The following is a 21,016-nucleotide window of genomic DNA, read 5'->3' on the forward strand; positions in this document are numbered from 1 at the left end:
AAAAAACCCATCACAAAAAATGGGCAGGGGGAGTGACTCAAGGTTGTAGGCCCTGAGTTCAAACACTAGTCTTAAAAAGAAAAGAAGAAGAAGAAGAAAAGAAGAAGGAGAAGAAGAGAAGGAGGAGGAGGAGGAGGAGGAGGAGGAGGAGGAGGAGGAGGAGGAGGAGGAGGACAGGTCCAGATATCAGGGTGGAATTTGGATGATATCAGAAGACTTTACTGCCAGGAATTTAGAAACGCCAGAATCCAGCCCTCCCGGTCACAGAGCACCTACCTCTGAGGTTTTAAAGAAACGAAAACAAAGAAACGAGCACAACTAGACCAAAGGTACCATGTCATTAATAGCCATGCAAGTGTGACCCAGTGTCACACCAGTGACTCTGGGGTGCATGGCTTAGCTTAAGGCTTAACGGAGCCAATGGCTGCCCTCTGCTTCTCAAATCCCAATCTTGACAGCAGCATGCTCAGGCATGTCAACCCACAGACCCTGGCTCCTGGGACAGAAGCAGCAAGAACCAGCAGAGCACCCCACAGGGAGGCTCTAGTGACACCATGCCCTGTCTTCAGTCACAGCTCCCTCTCCTCTGGGAAGGCACTGGGAACTCAGAATCCTGATTTCCAGGAGGGCAAAGGAAATGCATGTAAAGTTATCCTTCAGGAAGTTTGTGTCAATTTCCATTCATTCATTCTTTTTTTTTTTTTGGTGGTACTGGGGTTTGAACTCAGGTCCTCATGCTTGCTAGGAAGGTAGTCTACCTTCCTACCTATTTCAAGTGGCTCTACCACTTGAGGCATTCCACCAGTCCTGTTTTGTGTTGGGTCTTTTTCGAGATAGGGTCTTGTGAGCTATTTGCCCCAGGCTGGCTTCAAACCATCATCCTCCTGATCTCTGCCTCCAGAGTACCTAAGATTACAGGCGTGAGCCACCTGCACAAGGCTTCAATTTCTATTCTTATGAGAACTGCACATGAGAAAGTCAATTACATCACATCCTTGTCAGAGCTGAGTGAGAGGATTTTACAAGGCAGCTTGGAAGCCGAGGCACGCTTGCCTTTGACGCCATCTGCACAGCTTGTTATTCCTCTCTAAGTCGTTCCCACTCTGATGCAAGGCTGGGACCAAACTACGCGAGTTGCTTCTGTCACAGTAGATGGGATCGGGAATCAGGAAAAGAGCCCAGGGCTGGACCTAAGGATGGACTGCTGCTGGAGACAGTGTGTTGGAGGCCTGGGGAGGGTACTCTCTCTGGGAACATTCAGCTGAGGGTACTCTTCTCTGGAAACAGAAGGCAGGTGGCCAGAGCTCAGCCACATCCCAGAGCAGGCTCAGTTATTGCTCCGTTCCCCCAGACTGTGCCAACAGCACAAATGTGGCTCCTGTGTGACCTCTTCCTCCCAGGTGTCTTGATGACAAACCCCCGTGAGCAAAGCCATCTGCCCAGGGTCTCATCCCTGCCTTCTGGAAGACCTGTGCTACCATGAGCAATTTTTTCCCCAAAACCATTTTCTAATTTGATCAGCTAAAAGCGGGGCTTTGTGTTTCTTTGACGCCAGGTGAGGTTGCACCTTCCTTGTAAGATTTACTGGCCCTTTGTGCCTCCGTGTCTGTGAACTTGGTATTGAGGGCTCTAGCCAAGCTCTCCCTTGGGGTCTTTCTGAATGGTTTGGCTAGCCATGAGAGATGCACTCCTTGAGCAGGGTGGGTTGAGGTCCCTGTCAGCTCATCCCTCTGGGGTCCCGAGCCATCATGAGTGTGCATGGATGTATTTGGGTTGTTGGTGGTAGCGCTTGGCATTTTCATCTACAAGTACTTTCCCTGGAAGCTGTGTCAGCCGGCAATTAGCTCCCTCAATCAGGGAAGCAGCTCCTGTGAGAAAGACGCATCTCGGGCTGATTGCCGGGGATTTGGGAGCGAGCTGGCGGGCCACAATCTGCTCTCTCCCTTTCTATGTCTCTTTTCTTGTCTCCATTTTAAATAACCGCTTGATTGTAAAGAGGGATGATTCACTACTTGAGATTTCTTCTGTAGCATGGGGGGAGGTTAAGAGCAAAGCGCTGCCTCCTCCTCCTCCTCCCTCTCCCCTCCCTGAAACCCAAATCCCACCTGTGCTAGTGGCTTGCACAGGAAGGCAGGAAGAGGGAAGAAGATGGGGTGGGCCTTTTCCACACTGCCCCTCAACCAGGCAACCTCTTTCACTCCAGCCTCCCATTGGGAGCCCATTGCCTAGCTGCAAATTCCGCCCCTCCAACTGTGTACCCCAGCATCTGACCCCAGTACCTCTCCCACTGTCAGAAAACACTCCCTCGTGTCTAGCTCTGGTTACTCTTACTGATTAATTTTATTTTGGTTCTTGAAGTAATTTATTCCTTCCTCTCTGATGCCTTCTTCACCAAGTACTTGCCAGCTTTCTTTCTTCCTTCCTTCTTTTCTCCTTCCCTCTCCTTCCTTCTATCCTTCCTTCCTTCCTTCTTTCTTTCCTTCTTCCCTCCCTCTTCTTTCCTTCCTTCCTTCCTTCCAGCCTTCCTTCCTTCCTTCTTTCCTTCTTCCCTCCCTCCCTCTTCTTTCCTTCCTTCCTTCCTTCTTTCTTTCCTTCTTCCCTCCCTCTTCTTTCCTTCCTTCCTTCCATCCTTCCTTCCTTCTTTCTTTCCTTCTTCCCTCCCTCCCTCTTCTTTCCTTCCTTCCTTCTTTCCTTCTTCCCTCCCTCCCTCGCCCCTTCTTTCCTATCTTCTTTCCTTCCTTCTTTCCTCCTTCCCTCCCTCCTTCTCCTTCTCCTTCTTTCCTCCCTCTCTCCACTTTCTCTTTCTCTGACAATGTATGGAGACCATACATTGAACAAACCAGACACAGCCCCGGCCCTTGGGGACTTACACTGCTTGAGGAACGGGCTATAAAAACACAACAACATCTATGATGTGATGTTGGGTAGTGATCCATTTGATGAAAAAGAGAGGGGCAAGGATGCTGTTTTGTGGTGGCAGCAATGGCCTCCCTTAGCAGAGCACTGAGTGCAGTGAGAGGTTGGTGGCTATCTGGGGAAGAGCGTTACAGATCCGGTTTGGGGGTGGGGTGGGTGCAGCAAGTGTAAAGGCCAGGGCAGGAGCGTGCTGGTGCGCTGTGGCAGTTGAGTCAGCAATGAGGTCAGTGAGATGGCAGGGCCAGGTTCCACAGGCCCAGCAGGCCACACTGAGCACTTGGGTTTTGTTCTAAATAGGGTGGGAAATGCTGAGTAGAGGAGCAGCTGATCTGACTTGAGTTTTAAAACCTCCTTTGGCTGCTTAGACGGTGGAATGGAGGAAGTAACCAGATAACCCTGGTTACTTCTGTCCAGGAAACAACCCCTCTCTGTGGCTCACAGAAGATGTCCTGGTGAGGCAGAGCCCAGGGTCACCAGGTGCACTTGTCTTTCACAGCAAGAGGAGCTTAAAGGACAGATTATAATATTCAGCTCAGTGAATTCTTTTTTATATAAGCACCCACTGGGTTTTTTCTCTTTCAGATGTTTTGTTGATCAAATTATATTCTTGACATGTTAGAGACCTTCTTTGTTTTCCCAAATGCCACCTAATGGTGCCACAGTGCAATTAAGACTAATTTGTTGGCAAAAATAATGGGAAGTTGTTCAGTTCTACAAAAGAACAAACCTCTGTGTTCTTCTTATTACACGTGTTATTGAGGCCATTATTGCTGCTAGACGCATGTGTTGGGCTGGAAGAAGCAGGAGGGAGGATGAAAACATTTCAGAAGGAAAAAGGTAGTGTCCCTGAGGACAGAGGTCCTTGGGAGTCAAACATTCAGAGGCTGCTGCTTGCCTATACCTCCTGCTCTTTGTGTGGACAAGTGACTTAGCCTCACCAAGCCTCAGTCTCCTCATCTGTAAATTAGTTACATTAATATTATCTGTCTCATTGGGTTGTTGAAGACTAATTGAGACATTTAAATTATTGCCTGAGAGACAGAGTATGGTATCATTTAGGATTAAGTTCGGTGTTGACAAACTGAACAAGTAGATGTTTGTGTCTCTCTTGCCTACAAGTCTGATATGGGAATGAGATAGATTAAAGTAGGGAAAGTTTGGGACTGATAGAAAAAAAAATATTACATCTTAGATTAACCATGCTTTGGCTCAGGGAACATCCTCACCTGGCTGGGAACCAATGCCCCTTCCTAATAATTAATTATTGGGTGAGAATCTCCTTGTTCTCCCCTTCCCATAGGTTATGGTAGGTTTTAAAAGCAAGTACCCGAAGAGCAGAAACACGCTCTCTCAGCTTCCAGCTTCCACCTGGGCCTCACCAGGTGTATTTCCCTTCCCTAACTTTTAATAAACTCCATTTATACCCATGTGGCCTGCCATGGATTCTTCCCGGTGGGATATAAAGAATTTGGAAGTCTTCTAATCACAGACTGCACTAGCACCGTGAACAGGAAGAGAAAAGTTGATACCAAATCTTCAGGATTCTAGGCTCCTCCTATCTTCCTGGTCTAAAATGGTGGCCAAAGTGCCATCCATCACACCTATTGTCCAAGCAGTAGGGTGGAGGTGAAACAAATGAGGGGGCCAGAGGAAATCTGCCAGCTGCTTTTAAGGAAGACTTTCCAACACTACCACATGGCACCTCCAACCACATCGTGATAGTTAGAATTTAGCCATGTGGCCAGATGTAGCCACAAGGATGCTACATGCCTTCATTTTGGAATGACTTTTGTCCAGCTGAAAACTGGTGATTTTAACACAATGGAAGAAGGGCTGGGGGCATAGCCAGGTAGAGCACAAGGCCCTGGGTTCAGTCCCTAGTATCCACAGGTGGCCCTAGAGGAAGAGAAGGTAGGAGGAAGAGATAGAGTCTGTGTCCTCCTAACATCACTGCAAATATCATATCAGCATTATCTCTTTCTCCCTCTCCCCATAGCCAGCCAACTACCAAGCCCTGTGGCTCACATCTTAAAAGTCTCTTAAAAGATCTGCCCTGTCCCAGTCTCCATGGAAACAGCACCAGTTCAGACAAGCATTGCTCACAAGGACCTCATATCTCTCTCAACAACCTGTGGTCCTTATCCAGTCTGTGACTGAGATCCATTGGGACCCCAACTGCCTAGGGGCCCTACATGATGGTCCACAAAAGCTTGTTCATTCTGCTCCCAGCAGCCAAGCCAACTATTTTCCTGCTAACTGCACAAGCCACATCCTATGAGCTTCTTTGACTTTAAACTTGCTTTTCCTTGTTCCTGTACTGCTTTCCTGCTTGGAAAACTCCTATTCATACTTTAAAACTTGTATCTCAAATGTCCCTTCCTCTGAAGCCACTCATTTGACTGTGCCTTGCTCAAATCCCTCCCTTACTCTTCCATCATGGGGGTGAGAGGTCTTCTCCTGCAGGTTGTGTTCTCCAAGGCTCCTGGTAAGCTGCCTTTTGGGTGGGTTTGACCAATAAGTGACACTGGCAGGAGACTGGAGGATGGAAGGAGAGAAGGGAGAAGCTGGGAGACTTTCTTGCCTTTTTCTCTGCCTGGGCAGTATCTCTGTCAGCAATGACATCTCCTGCCAGATAGGCGCCCCTTCTGTGGTTCCAGGTTCTGCTGGGCAGCCTCCCATAGTCTACCTCTCTACAGGGCGGCCCTGGCTTCTGGTCTGTAATAAAACCACCTCCTCTCACTATCCTTCCATTCCCAGGGCTGCTAGTGGCTTCCTGCTGTTGCTAATTTGGGGAAAGTGGCCTCTCAACTCTACCATCACCTGTATACTCAATCTCCTTCATTGGATTCCTACTGTGTGAAACACCTAGAATGGTTTCTGTTTCCTTAACCAGACCCAACTGGCTTAAGTGCCTGGCATAGCACTTGGCACAGAGTATGTGTTCAATCCATAGCTGTCAAATGAACAAACACTGAGCCTGCTTTCAGGTCATTTGTTTATTATGGCATGCATCACACTTGCTTGTTGACTCATCTGCTTCCCCAGGAGACACGGCTGGTAGTTGGGGATGAGGACATGGGATCCAGGTACCCCAGCTCCCTAGATAGTGTTTCTTGTTCTCTGCAGACGGAGTCTGGGAGGGAAGGAGAGGAAGATAGAATGGAGAAGGGTGAAGGTTTTTCCCCCGGTCTCCTTGCCTCTCATTATAAACACAGTCCAGGCCTCTGTCAGTGTTGGTGGTGGTTAGGTTTAGGTGCTTGCTGCTGCTCACGTGGAGATTGTTCTAGATGAAAGGATTGTGTTTAGGCAATCTGGGCTCAACATGGGCTGGGTACCAGGCCTGGCCTCAAGGCTGCCTGAGATGGCCCTACTGTGGAGGCTGCTGGGCTGGGGGCCAGGAGATGGCTTGCTCCCTGTGGGAAAGACTACACTGTCTTTGAGCCACCAGGGACCTAGTGGACAGGCGTGTGATGCAGCTGCTGAGAGTGTAGACCCTGGGGTCAGATGCCTGGATTTGAATCCTGACTCTGCTGTTCATTAGATGGGAAGGTTAACTCACCGCCCTGCACCCACGTTTTGCCATCTATAGAGTTGGGAGAATAATACCTGCCTCATGTGCCTCTGGGAGGATGTAATGAGCATGTGTGACGCATATAGACCTGTGCCTGGAGGGAAGACGCTATGAACATGTGACTGTCAACAACAGCAACTGTGATTGTTATTATTTCTCTGCCTGTTGTGGGCTGAATTGCATCCCCCACAAAGTTCACCCCACTAGCCCCCGTATGTCAGAATGTGGCCATATTTGCAGACAGGTTTTTAAACAAGTGCATGGGTGAAAGTGAGCCTTTTTTTTTTTGGGGGGGTGGCTAATTTGAGTGGTATCCTTGTAAGATTAGGGCACAAGGAGAGGTACCAGAGCACTTGCACAAAGAGGAAAGGCCACATGATGACACAGACAGAGGATGCCATCTGCAAACCAAGGAGAGAGGGCTCGGGAGGAACCAATCTGCCTGTTCCTTGATGTTGGACTTCCAGCTAGGCGACAATAAACTTCTGTTGTTTAAGCCATCTGGTCCGTGGTATTGTTATGGCTGCCCTAACACACTAAGTAAGACCTGGGATCGAGAAATTCACAGGCCCAGAGAAATGGGTTGTGTCCTCCTCTCCCTCCTGAGCCACCATGGGAGCAGCTACAGTGCAGCTGAGGTCCCCTTTGCCTGCCCCTGCCTGAACCAGCTGTAGTCTAGGGCTGCAGCTCTCCCTCCTGCTCAGCAGTGGCCATCATTGGTCATTAGGCTGGAGCAGGGCTAAGGAGGCTGAAGTCGCCCTTCTTGAGATCTGTTTTTGGTGACAAGAAAGCAAACAAGCAAAATGGCCCTCTGCCTGGGCACCTCAGTATACATAATAACTTGACCATCAGTCTATGGACCAGGGACAAACTTGGTCATGATGTCACTAATTTATGTCACTTCAGAATGAAGAGACCCCAAAGGGACAGACTGGGAGAACATGGCTGATTCCCCACCAGCCTCCCCGGGCCCAGCGCCCCTTCCCTCTCTGTCCAGAGTAAAGACAGACTGAGACACCCAAAAAGCTGATTGAGTGCTCTTGAAAACAGCCTTGTTATACAGATGGGGAAACTGGCCTTGAACGCCAAGTTGGTGACTGCACCCAGGACACATTGATTCCTTTCCGAGACAGTGACAATCTGGAGTGCTCACAGGGGAAGGTAGGATGGGAAGGGCTTTAAATTCTATCCCAGGAGGGTCACTGCTGATGCTGGAATTGAGCCTGGAGAAGTCCCACAGTAAGAAGGGCTGGGGCACTAGGCAAGCAGGAAGCTCAAGAGGACAGGTCACCACGTGTCAGAACCTTGCGCAGTGCGAGACAGTTCCTTCCACAAGGTCCGCACAGGCAGCCTTTGACTCCTTCCATCCCATCTCGCCCACAGCTCTGCCTCAACCCTTGGAGTTATGGCCCTCAGTTCGAGCCAATCTCAGAGAAGCAGGCAGAAATGGGCCCGTCTGATTGGAGCAAGGCTTGTCTAAGGCGGGGCCAAGTGGTTGACTGGCAGAGCAGCTTGCCTGGGCCCTCGCTGTGGCTGCCGGGAGAGACCAGCCCTGGCTGGAGGGCAGGGTGGGCACCGGCTCCGGAGCAGCTGGTCAATCCGGGGCCTTTGGCAGTGGCGGTGGCTCCGCTCAGCTGGTGAAGTGATGTTCTTCTCTGATTGAGCTAATTGTGCTGATTGAATTTCCTCCTTTTCCCTTCGGAGCCTCTGTCTGCCTCCTCCTCCTCCTAGCCTGTCTCTCCCCACCCGCTCCCCCGCTCCCTTTTGAGAGAACGGGAAGGTTTCCTTAAAGTGACTGGTAATTGTTATGCACACAGTGTCAGATGTTAATGTTGGCCCAGATTGACAGCTAATCAGCCCATCAGCTGTACAAAAAGAGTGAATAACTCAGTAATTTGATTTCCCCTGATTCCCCTGCGTGGGATGGCAGGAAAGTCTAAATTAGCAATCAGGGAGCCCATGGCAGATCCTGGAGGGTGGCGGTGAGGATCCAGGGGCTGCGGTGCAGCTGCGGCCTCTGGGCCGGTATCCATGGCGGGGTGGTGGTGGTGGGGAGCCCCTATTGGACTGGCTTGGTGGGAGGAGCCCCTCTGCACTGCGCAGACAGGAATGAGGACATTCGGTGGTGGAGTGAAGTCCCCAGCCCGGGGTCCCCTTCCTTGGCCTATCCTCTCTGGGAGGGGGAGCATCTGGGAGGTGTTCCCATATGCTGTCGTCTAGGATGCCACCATGATGGAGACAGAGGGGTTTGAGTGTGGCACCCCCACCCCCAGGCATCTTTATGCTGGTTGCCAGGGTTTCCACCATGTGACCCAAATTCTTCCCATTCAGGGAAATGGGAGTCCCCTCTCAGCTTCTAGTAGATTCTATTCAGGTGAACTGGTGTACCTATGGTTAGTTGGTCCCAAAAGATGCCTCTTCAGCTCTCTTGGGCAGGCAATAGTAGCTAGTTGCAGCATCCCTTAGGGAACCACAGTGGCCCAGGTACTGTGTCAAGTGTTTCGTTGCCTCCATTGCATAGAGGCCGAAAGATTGAGCACCTAGCTCGCAGTCCCACAGTGAGAAACTGGTGAGCTGAGACTCGAACCCAGGGCATCATGAGGTTCTTGGCTGATGGGGGAGGATGAGCAGCAGTTTCTTCTCTGGCCTGGCCCAGGTGGCCACCTCTACACTAGCAAACCTTCCTATCGCATGAAGTCAAAGACCTTCCTGGCTAGAGAAATGGCCATGTGTGTCTGAAGACACATAGATTTGTGTGGACATTTGTCCTTTTACAAATGGGGAAACTGAGGCTGAGGAGGACTGGGGCTTGTCTGAGGAGCTACTCACTCAGCTGGGACCAAACCCCAGCTCTCCTGTCCAGCCTGGATCTCTTGCTGACTTGCCCCTCCCTCTGCTCCTCACTCTGTCCCCCCAACCCACCCCACGTATAGAGCTAACTCCAGTGGGGCTGGTGCTGGGCAGCAGCGGGGCCTGGATATGCCGGGTGAGAACTCTAGGTGGCAACCGCTCATTATTGAGGCAAGGTAGCTCTGGGGCTTCCAGAGCGGCAGGTATGAGAGGGGGAGTGGAAGGGGTTTGCCACTCTGGATGTTCTGAGAACATGGTGGCCCTGGTCTGGGGACCAGAAAGATTGCCTATGGTGTGTTTCCATTGTTCATGCCACATGCATCAGTCTGTCTGAGGGGCAGGACCTCCCTCTTTGGGCCCCAGAGGTCATCTCTCAGCTCTCTGTCACTGTCCCTTATCTCCAATGGACTAGCCATCTGAATGCCGAGAATAGATGGGGGATCTAGAAGAAATCATGGAGCAGGAGCCCCTCAGAGGGACTGGGAGGCTGGGGTGTCGGAGAGCAAAAGCCAGATCAGGCAGGATTTGAGTGTGGCAGCTATGGACCCTGGCTTTTACTTGTGCATTGTCAACCCCTGCACAACCCTGGGAAGGGCTGAGGGGGAGACTGAGGTCAGCAGCGGTGAGATTTAGAGGACCCAGGTGGGGACAGTTCGAAGTCCACTCTCTGCTGTGCTGTGCTGGCCCATAGGGAGAATTAACTCCACTGCACAGATGGTGAAGAAAGTCCCTCGAGGTCACACCCTGAGGAAGACAGAACACCTGATTCTGCTTGGTGCCCAAGTTCCCCCTTGTTCTCCTGTAAGTCGCAGCAGAGGCTGGGGCATGGGGGAGGGGAAAGAGGAAGCAAGGAGCAGCTGTGTGGGGGTGCTGAGTACGGGAAGTGCTTGATCACAGGGGCAGGTCTTGAACCTCAGATTCTGGGCAAGCTCATAGTGGCCGTGGGGGATAAAGGTGAGGGTCCTGTCCCAAACAAGGAGACTCTTCAGGACCCAGAGCTTTGACATGGAGTCAGCCTGAGGAGAGCTATGTCCAGCTGTTCAACACACATTTGCCTGTCTTTCAGCCAGCAAGTGTTTACCGAGCAAGTGCTGCCCCGAAGGCATTGAGGTGGGTGCCATGCTACCTGGGGAGCCAAGCAGATTACTCCTACAGAGTTCACTGTGGTGTGCGCGCGTGCGTGCGTGTGAGTGCATGTGTGTGTGTGCATGTGTGCGTGTGCATGCCAGAAGAGGTGCGCAACGTTAATTGCAGCACCAGCAGTAATGATTGCGACCGCAGCTATCATCGATTGAGCTATTCTTTTGTTCCAGGCTCCAATTTAAGGGCTTGACATTTATAAACTCATTCAACCCCAGGACAGCCCTAGACAGTACCTGACTCTCCTGGTTCCACAGTTTCACAGCCGTTGAATAACTTGCCTGAGGCCACCCAGCTAAGCAGTAGAGGTGGCTTCTGGACCTGAGCTCTTTGGCACCAAGCCAACACTTTCAGTGTAAACAAAAGTATCTCAATAAATCCTAACGAATCTTGACTTTGCAAAGCACCTTTTTGTTTTGTTTTGTTTTTTGTGGTGTTTTGAGATAGGGTCTCACCAGATAGCCTAGGCTAGCCTCCAACTCTTGATCCTCCTCTCTCAGCCTCCTGAGTGCTGGGATTACAGGTGTGCACCACCACACCCAGCCAAGCACCTGCCTTCATCCTGCCATTTCATCCTCCCAGTGAAGGTTAGGACCCCATCTGACAGCTGAGGTCATTGCTGCTCCAGGTTTGTGCAGCCAATAAAGGTCCGCCTATTGAGGAGGCTCCTGCACCAACTTCTGAGCTGTCAAGGTCACACAGTCCTGTCCTCACCCTCAGGCCTCTGACCCTCAGACCCACCAACCCCCATGGGTCTTTGAGTGACATTTCTATGATGTGGTTGTGCTGGCCTGCCACACCTGAAGGGCAGGCTGATGGGCCTGGCTGTGACAGGACCTTGCTGTGACAGGACCTTGCTGTGACAGGCATCTGGAGCCTGACCCTGACCTTGCCTCTGTTGTCCCTACATGCTCCCAAAGCTTTTCTGGGGCCTCTGCCTGGTGTCTCTTTGGGGGCCCTGGCTCCCCAGGGTAACTGAGGCTCTGGTTTCCCAAATCCATAGAATCTATCTCTTGACTCCTGCTCTGCTCCCACTTGCAGCCTGTTGGCCCCTGAGGGCCACCTCTCCAGCAGCACGGGGCCTTTCCAGGGCTATCGCACACTTGTGTGGTCTTGTCATTGCTACCCCCCACCTTCTCTCCCACTCTGACTTCAGGCTCTTCTTTGCTGGTGGCATCTGAGACTTGGTAATCCACTTACATCGTGTGTGGAACACGGCTGCTCCTGTGCTCTCATTCCGAAGTTGGTCCCATGCACTCATTGCAGAGATGCATGACTAACCCTGGAGAGGGTGTCACCTGCCTGTAATAAGAAGTTGAGTTGAGTTTTGGAATCCTGAGTTTGTGTTCTGGGGACAGAAAGATCTGCTGTCACATTGCCTCCTGGCCCCTGCCTCCCAGCACAGGGTCACACTCAAGGGGTGCTCTTATCTCACTGCCAAGCCTGGGTGGGTGGTGCTGATGAGGTTGGCAGAGAGGGTACTTAGGGTGAACTGAATCATGGGCCAAGTGCATAGGGGAAGGGCTCGGTGGGGACTGTGAGCCAGAGAACACAAGGGCAGAGGCAGGAAGGACTGTCACGCCCCAGAGCAGGCATTGGAGGCTGGGCCATTTTGTTAGAGAGCCCTTGCCCACTGCAGGCTGCAGTGGGATAGGTGGTGGGGAGGGGATGGCCTCAGCAGCTCCTGTCCTGGTCCTTCTCCTGTCTACTTTCCCTTAGCAGTAGAAGCAGGGGAACAGAGACATCTTGTGAGCTGCCTGAGGCCACACAGGCAGGGGTGATATGTCAGGAGCAAGGCCCAGGGTGACCTGGTTCAACCTTGGGATGCTCCTTCCCTAGGGTCAGCATGGTAGCTGACCAGGCAGGCTTTGGGCACCATGAAGCAGGAGCCTCCTAGGGCAGACAGACAAAGGGCTGTGCTGGGTGTGGAGGCCAGTCAGGATGGCTGGCCCTGTCTGTAGACACACACCTGTGTCCAGCCATGCTCCCACACAGATACATACTCACCTCAGACATCTGCACTCTTCCACACAGACACAACTCATGGAGAAGCACGGTCACACACGGCTTGGCCAGGTGAGCCTGGAGCCAGGCACCTGGAGCACTGGGTCTGTTCGTTCTTGCTGCATGAACTTGAACGGCTCTGCACTGTATTTGGAAGCCTTTTCTTGTGGCTCTCCCCACCTCACCATCCCCCAGGAATGACCACCCCCTTCTATAGCCTCAGGAGCACCCGGGGCTCCTTATAACCCTGCTTACCTGTTCAGGAGCCTGTTCCCTCCCCCACCAAGACTGGACACTCCCTCAACACCCCAGGGGGGTCCCAGTTCTGACAAGTGGCAGGTGGTTAGCGAGCATCCTCCAAACAGGGACCGGAGTCATTTCCCTCCTGGCGGGCTCAATTCCTCTTCCTCACCCAGCTGTCTTACCCCATGCTTCTCACCCAAGGATCTCCTTAAAATGTACCTTGCAGGGCTGGGAGGAGGTCACTGAGATCGATGCTGCTGGCTTGGGGACCTCGCTGTGAGTTGCAAGGCTCTGTCCTCCATTCTGACCCCTCCCAGACTCAGGGTCTCTGCCACCTCCTCCAAATGCCTCAGGCTTGGGCTTCATCACCTCTAATGGCAAGAATGTTACTACTTTTATCCTAAAAGTCTGGACACTCAGATCCTCCTTTATGACGTTGACCTCTATCTCCACGCAGCCTTCAGGGGTTGCAAAGCAAGGCCAACGTTTTCGGGGTTTGTTCTCTAGCTGCCTCAGGAGTTCTGGGGCTATACATTCAAAAGTTGGTTGTGTCCAAAGTGTGACAAGAACTGTGGGTGGCACTGCAGGGAAGTGTGCACCTGAACAGGTCAGTGAAGCAATCACTTCCCTTAATCTATACATCACACTCCTCTTGATAAAACCTCAGAGTGAACTAAACTTTCTTAGCAGCTGCTTTACTTTGCTGGCCCACAATTCACTTTTGGTCATATAAAGGCACTAGTGCTTGTCCTCAGATTAATTCTTATCATGCAACAATCCTAAGTGACAAGTCTGTTACTTAATAATCCTATAAGATGTAGTTTGTGCTCAGTAAGCAGAGTCCCCTCTTTTTCACCCTTCTGGCCATGCACCGACTCTGAGGTCTCTGCAGTTGCCTTCTTGGCTGGCCATTGGTGTCTTCTCTAGTTCTCTTCTGCATGTTGGTCTGGTCTGTCTCCCTGTGCCCCATTGGGGTTCGGGAACTGCAGACACGCCACTTACCTTATTGCCTTCCTTGCCCTTCTGGAGCCGCTGCCATAGGGGACATCTAGATTAGGGAGCCTGATACAAACATGAGCCTGCCTGTCCAAGGAGTCACTTTAACACTCATATGCTTTGCCATGTGCCCTGAGAGGGCACTGCTGAGAAAGGACAGGAGGAGGTGCGGGCCACTGGAACCCTTCATTCGCTCATTCGTCCATCCATGCATGCAACCAAGAAATATTGATGGAGCGGCCATCATGGCCAGGTGTCACAGGGGTTCTGGGGAAGCTGGGGAAAGCAAGACAGGCATGGCTCCTGCCTTCATGGGCGGTGCATTCAGTTGGGTGAACAGATAAAGTTAGAGGGGGGACCCATTCCAGTCGTACTGCATCATGTTAGGGACCTGGAACTTGGGCCAGAAAAGTGTGTGAACCCTGTCAGCTGTGTGGCCCTGGGCAGTTACTAGCCTTGTGTGTCACTTTTCTCTCCCATGGGCAATGATAAAGTACCTGCACGGTGCCTGCGTGTAGTGAGTGCTTCTATCAGAGGGGAGGTCTAAGGGGTCCTCTTTGAAGAGGACATGTTCAGGATTGATTGAGAGCCAGTCATGGACAGATCAGGAGCTTGAGGAATAGCCAGTGCAAAGGTCCTGTGGCAGTGAGAAAGCTGGCTGATTGGGGGAATAGGAAGGGCAAGTGTGACTGGAAAGGGGAGTGGAAGAAGAGGCATTCAAACTCAGTGGTTGCCAGGTGGTCCAGTGTGGAGGTTCAGATGATAAACTAAGGCCGATGGGCATCACAGAGGATTATAGTTTGACTCTTCTGGCTTTTCAGGACTGTGTGCAGTGGTGCAGGGTTGGCTTTCAAGGAGTCAGGAGGAGGAGGCAGCTGAGGGTTGGAGTCCCAACCTGGGTCTGGCTCTGAGCCAAGCCCATAAACCCAGCCTGGAACTCTGGCTAATAAGAGTAGTATGAAAAGTGCCTCCCCACTGTTTCAGAAGCTTCTTAATCCACCAGGGCCTTGAAAAGAGAAGCAAAGAAGGCTGGAGGGCAGCTTTTGAGGGATGTGATTTTGCATCTTAATTGCATGCTAAGCAGGCCCGTGGGCAGGGCCAGCTGCAGAACATTCCTTGCCACTAAACTGCGGTGACTCAGGCCACAGAGCCTTAAAATATTCATTTTTCTGTGCATTTGGAATTCAGCATCTGCGAGGGAGCAGCGCTGGGAAGCGGAAGTGGGACCTGTTGGCAGCAACGACGTGGAAAGGAATCCGGGCATCGCGGTCCTGCGGGCGGCGCGGTTCTGCAGCCGGCATGCTGGCTCGGCTGTCCGTGCCTCAGGGCAAGGGAGCCTGGCCACCTCCATCACAGGTTCATTTACTGCTTTGCAGCCCAACGTGCTGCCTGTGTCTCACAGGTTTTTTGGGTCCATTTGAGGACAAAACATAGCTCAAGTCACAGCACATGAGGGTGGGAGCGGGTGCATTAGGAGTGCGTGTGCCCCACTGCACTGATGCCCATCCACTTGTCCCCAGCTTTCCCCCTCTACTGTGGTGCAGGTGGGCAGGTGGGGGTGGTGGCCCACGGCGGGGGACAGAGTGATCTAGAAGGTGGTGCTTCTGTCATCTGCCAGCCAAGTCCCAGCCAGCTCTCTGCTCCTCATCTGAAAAATGGGTCAACAGCACCAGCTGCTCAGGGCCATTGCCTGAGGTTTTTCTTCCATGCAGGCCCAGTGCGCTCGCTCTGTGGCATGGGGTGTGCGCCTGTCCCTGGTGCTGGGCCCATCTGACTCCCGGGAGGCTGGTTGGTGTCTCTTGCAATTGTGGACTCCGGGAGGACAGAGGCTGGGCAAGACAGCCAGGGAATGGAGGGCATGCAGCATCCCCTCCCCACCAGTGGCAGGTAGGTGTGCAGTGGGGGGACTAAGTTCCAACTCTTGTGTTCCAGAGTCTGCATCACCACAAAGGGCTCCGCTCCTCATTTGCATGGAGCCAGGGGATTATCCTAGTGGAGGGAGGAGAGAGTTGCTGTCCCCAGCCCTGGCTGTGCTGCTGTGCACTGGCCCTGCTGAGCAGGGAATGCCTAGGTCACTCTGCTTCCTTGGCCCTGGACTAGGTCCCCTACTACTGTGGCAGAAGGTGCCAGGAAAGGGACAGACACTCTTAGGAGGAGGTGTGTGGGAGAGAAATGGCCACAGAGAGGCCTAAACTCATTTCTGAAAACTGGACAAGTTATTGCGCTTTGTGAATGCCTGTCCTGCCGGAGGGAAGCATGGCTGTAATTCAAAAGCAGCGCTGCCACTTATCTATCTAGCTGTCACTGCTCCCCTCCCAGGTGCCTTGGGGTGGTGTGTGTGGGGAGGTGATCCAGCCACTTCCAGCCACCTCTAATCATCTGGGCTGCTCAGCTTGGGGCCAGGCTTCTGCTGCTGAAGGACTCAAGGCTGATCATGGGAAGAACTTCCCAAAGGAATGTCCTCAGACAGACTGAGGCACAGCGAGGTGACAGGAGGATCATCCAGGGTGGAATGTTGCTTTTCCCTTGTGGAGTCCTAGCGCCATCCCTCAGTGCTGTGCCTGGCCATGGGGCTGGAGCTGCAAGGAAATTCCTCTGGTCAGGAAGGACAGCTCTGCAAGGCTGGGGTCCAGAAGCTGAGAAAGCGTATGACAGGGGGCTAATGGAAGCCACCTCCATGCTGATCTGTGCTGTTTTCCTGCAGGCTGTACAGTGCAGAGGGGGAGGTAGGGAGGCCGCAGGGGGCAAAGAGCGCTACACTGGAGCCTTGGTCCTGGGCTTGAGTCCATCCTCCATTTAATCCATATGGAGTGCTCCGGTACTGTACCGCTTGGTCCTCAAAGGCTCTGCGAGACAGGTGCTCTCTCTGTATTTCATTGATTCTAAGATGTCCCTTTGAAATGGGAAACATCTTATAATTAATAAGGTTATAACTGACAGCATTTTTCTGTCTTTAAGGGCCACACAATAAATGCAATAATGGAATATTTTACAGCCACTGGACAGTCCTGTGAAACATAGACAGAGACAATAACAGCGATGACACTGAAGTGTTAACCATATGCCAGGCCCTAGCATCAGACATTGTCACTTATTATTCCTGTTTTGCAGATGAGAAAACTGAGACTGAAGAGGCTGCTCGAGGTTGCTTAGCATGAACAGCAGAGTGGGGCTTGAAGCCAAGCAGGCTGACTCCAGCTCTTGGGGTTCATAGCACTTTAGAATGCCATAGGACTCCATGTGCCAGCTGCACTTGGTGAGGTGGGTGCTGGCCCTGGGGAAGGAGCTAGGGAGCAAAGCCAAGGTAATTCTCTGTACACCACCTGTAGCCCCATTCATGGCTGAGTTGGTGATGGGTCCTTGAGGACCCTGATAAGGATGGGAGTCAAAGGGCAGTGTGAACTGGGTGTGAACTGGGTGCAGGGAGTGCTTGGAATGGGGTTGGGGATCGAGGGGAGCGCCTCCTTTGTCTAAATCAGTTCTCTCACCGCCTCCCTCGCCACCTGTCTCTTTGCCACTGTTCCTTGTACATCACCCCCTTCTTCAGATGAGGGAGGTCAGAGTGTCCATCCAGGGTGGCTCAGAAATCATGGGACTTCCATAGATCTCAACTGGCTCTCATTAAGTGTGTCTGGAGCCTCAGAGTCCAACAAAGCCATGTCCTGGAGCAGGAGTCTGTGCACCAGAAAATGGAGGCTGAGGGTGGAGCCTTGCAGCCTGTGACAGGGAAACCTGTTAGCCTCTGTAGTGTCAGGCTCCAGAGAAGGGGCAGGCAGGGTACTTGGTGGCCAAGAAAGAGGTCGTGGACGAGTCACATGTCTGCTCTTTTCTTGGGTTCCTCACTTGTTCACTGTGTGACCCAGGCAAACTTGGTGACTTTCCTGAGCCTTGTTTTCCTCATCCCAAGAATAGGAATAATAATTGTATTGGTTATCTACATACAACAAATACTCCCAGAATTCAGTAGCTGAAAACAGAATGCATTGATTATCTTACAGTTTCTGTGATTCAGCGTTTGGGGCAAAACTTGGGTGAATCGTCTGCTCAAGATCTCACAGAATAGTGATGGAGTTACCCTGCGGCTGTGGTCTCATTCGAAGACTCCACTGGAGAAGAATCTGCATCCAAACTCATGTGTTCAAGGATTGTCACACAGAGGACCTCAGGTCCCTGCTGCAGCTGCTCCAAGTGTCTTGTAACATGGGCCTCTCCAGGTTGCTTCATCAGAATAAGAGAGAGAGAGAGAGAGAGAGAGAGAAGCTCATGTAATCACAACAGAAGTCCCGAGCCGGATGTGGTGGTACACTACACCTGTAATACAGATACTTAGGAGGATCTCAAGTTTGAGGTCAGCCTGGGCTACAGAAGGATAAACAAGTCCTTGTCCCAGCCCTAAAGAGCTTTTAATATTCCCCTTCTCCCCCCAACTCCCTCCGAATTAGAATTATCTCCAAACAGAGTCCCTTCCCTAGCACCTCTCCTTGCCTGCTAGGCTTTCCATTAATTTCAGTGGACTGTATTTACGGAAGTGTTCTCCTGGCCACAGGTTTGGGTGGGATGTGGCAGGAAGGGACCTATGATCCCAAAGAGAAGTTGCTGACCAGACAGAGAAGCTGGATAGGAGGTGATTTCACAGGGGCCACCATGGACAATGGGGACGGAGACCCATGGACTAAAGCAGCTCAACCCTTGCCAGCAGGTCCTTCTCCACCCAGTGCTGGACAAAACCTCTTTCCTCCCCCTCCACAGCCCTTCAGGAGTTAAACCCACGCCAGTGTCTTCCTGCTCAGTGATCCGGGTGATGGGATTGCAGTTAATGGTAATTTACACGAGTTTGGTCAACTAGAAATACATAAAGAGATTGAAACATGAAAATGCCCCCAGAATTTATACAATTGATACATTGTAGCTCAGCCAGCTGTTAACTCATTGTATGAGATGGCAGAAATAATTTGCAATGAACTTCACATTTGTTTACTGAACCTTTGCAAAGGAGAACATGGAATAATCAGCCATGTCCCCAGGAATACTCCCCCCCACCACCATGTGCCCCAGGGCAGTCCCTCTCCCAGGTGTGAGATGTGCTTGGTGGGACATTCATGTACCAGGCACTCTGCTAAGCACTGGCAGTGCAGCAGTGAGAAAGAAGGATACAGACCCTGCCCCTTGGACCTTCTCTGCTAGCGGGAGAGAGACAGACTGTAACAAATGAACAAATATGGGAGTAATGAAAGGCGCTGTGGAGAAAAGAAGGAAGGTAGTGAGATTGAAAGAAACAGGGGAGGGGTGGGAAAAGAGAGCAGGCTAGGGGGACCTTCAGATGGGTAACTGAGGCATTAGGTAATTCTGGAAGTGCTCTTGGCTCTTCCAATTTTTATTTCACTTCCTAGCTGTGTGCCTTTGGGAATGTGACTTAACCATTCTGAGCTTCTAATGCCACAATTGTAGAGAGAATAATCATACCTGCCACAGAATCATTTTAGATAAAATGTATCAAATCTCCTTGTTACCTGTAAAGTTGTTACAATCGCAATTACAGTGCAAGGTCATCCATTCATTTATTTGTTCTATTCAATTTTCCTTTTCTGCACCAACTATGTATCAAGTGCCTTCTCTGTGAATTCAAGGGCTCCCCACTCCTGATTTGCCATTCAGATCCAAGCGTGGGAAGACTGTGGCCTAGTTGAGAATGGGATGAAATATTTAAACAAGTTTACCAAAGGCTTCTGATGACAACAGGAAGTAAATACAATGTGACTTACAGGCTGTGTGTAAATAAGTGTGTTCATCTGTGATGGCCACCACTGAGGCTACCACGTGGGCCTGGGCCCTAGCTGGTCTTAAGGGATTGTTTGCTCCCTTCTTCCCCAAACCCTGCCACCCATTCCTACTTAGAGGTCTTTTGTTTCTGATTTTGATTTTCCAGAATAGCGACCCAGTTCTAAACCACTGTCCAAGCCATGGGTCCCGGCTCCACTGCCCTGTACTTCCAGGCCCTGCCCCCAGGGGCGGCTCCCCTAGGCCCCGCCTTCCAGGGGCGGCTCCTCTAGGCCCCGCCTTCCTGGGGGCGGTCCTTCCATGCCCTTCCCTTCTTGGGACAGTCCCTCCAGTTGCTCCCAGAGGAGCCAGGGCTCCTGCCCAAGCTCTCCCACTACCTGCTCCATCCCATCCTTTGCTGTCCATACCTAACAGGATCCAACATATTGAGAGAAAAGCTTCCACCTGCCCACACTTGCTCTTTTCTCTGTACTCACGCAAAATAAGCCCAGTTCCTCCTTCCCTCACATCCTTTCAAGCAGGGACTCTCCATCTTGGCGGCCCATTAGAATCCCCACGAGCCTCTGAAGAACACGAACACCTGGATACACCCCAGCCAACTGAATCAGGATTTCAGGGGAGGGCACCTGGTATTGACATTTTCTAGTCTCCCCAGAAGATTCTAAGAAGCAACCAGGGCTGACAGCCATTGCTCCAGAGAACAAACGATCCTTACCATGGCCTTCCCCACCGTCATGGCCCCCCAAATTCTCCCCAGAGCTATCTGTAGCCTTCATAAGATTCAGTTTTCAGTCCCCTTGTCATTTTAGTCACTGTTTTTTGTTTTTTTTTTTCACATAACCCAGACGGTTAATGTCGCTTAGGAAATAGAATTCTACACTGAATTAGACTGTCCAGGCCAAGACCATCACCTCCTTTGCTCAGAATATTATACCTCTATTAATATGACTACAATTCAAATAAGCTCTGCCTACCACCCATTTATTTAAGGCCAGCTAATCTGTTTCATTCAACATTCTCCATTTTGCTACTCTACTTCCAACAACCTGTTTAAGTAGGTTGAAAAGTTAATTCCACCGTCCAGCTGAACTAGGTACAACTTTTTTGCAGGGTTCAGAGTCATAACCGGCTCTTCTGTTTCAACAGGTCTGTCCTGAGTTTGGCTCCATCCATTGCCCCCGATGCACATAACAGGTATCTAACTTCCATGTGTTCGATACCTGCTCATCTTACACTTAAATAACAAATTCCATTAAAAGAGCATTAGCAGGGGGCTCCCATAATTAATCTTCTCCAGAGAACTAATAGTTCAGAAGGCATGCAGTGGAGCAAGGCTATCATACATCACTAAGCTCATTTATCCTAATTGATTTATCTAAGAATCACTGGGGCAGCCAGCCTTGTGCCTACTGACCCAGGGTGGGGGCTGGGGGGGGTGGGGGGCCTGGAGTCGGGGAAAGGATCAGGGTGGATGGATGGAGCCGGGGCCAGCAGGCACCGGTTTCATCCTGATCACAC

General features: G+C 51.4%; 1 long non-coding RNA gene across 1 annotated transcript; it reads left to right on the plus strand.

Moving 5' to 3' along the window:
* Positions 1–9,828: 9,828 nt before the first annotated feature.
* LOC141424686 (uncharacterized) lies at positions 9,829–10,855 on the plus strand. The gene is made up of 3 exons (XR_012449538.1): positions 9,829–10,138; positions 10,404–10,447; positions 10,651–10,855. It is a non-coding gene; the product is annotated as an uncharacterized lncRNA (long non-coding RNA).
* Positions 10,856–21,016: the final 10,161 nt, after the last annotated feature.

The sequence above is a fragment of the Castor canadensis genome, chromosome 7 (genome assembly GCF_047511655.1).
Source record: "Castor canadensis chromosome 7, mCasCan1.hap1v2, whole genome shotgun sequence".
NCBI classification, from domain to species: Eukaryota; Metazoa; Chordata; class Mammalia; order Rodentia; family Castoridae; genus Castor; species Castor canadensis.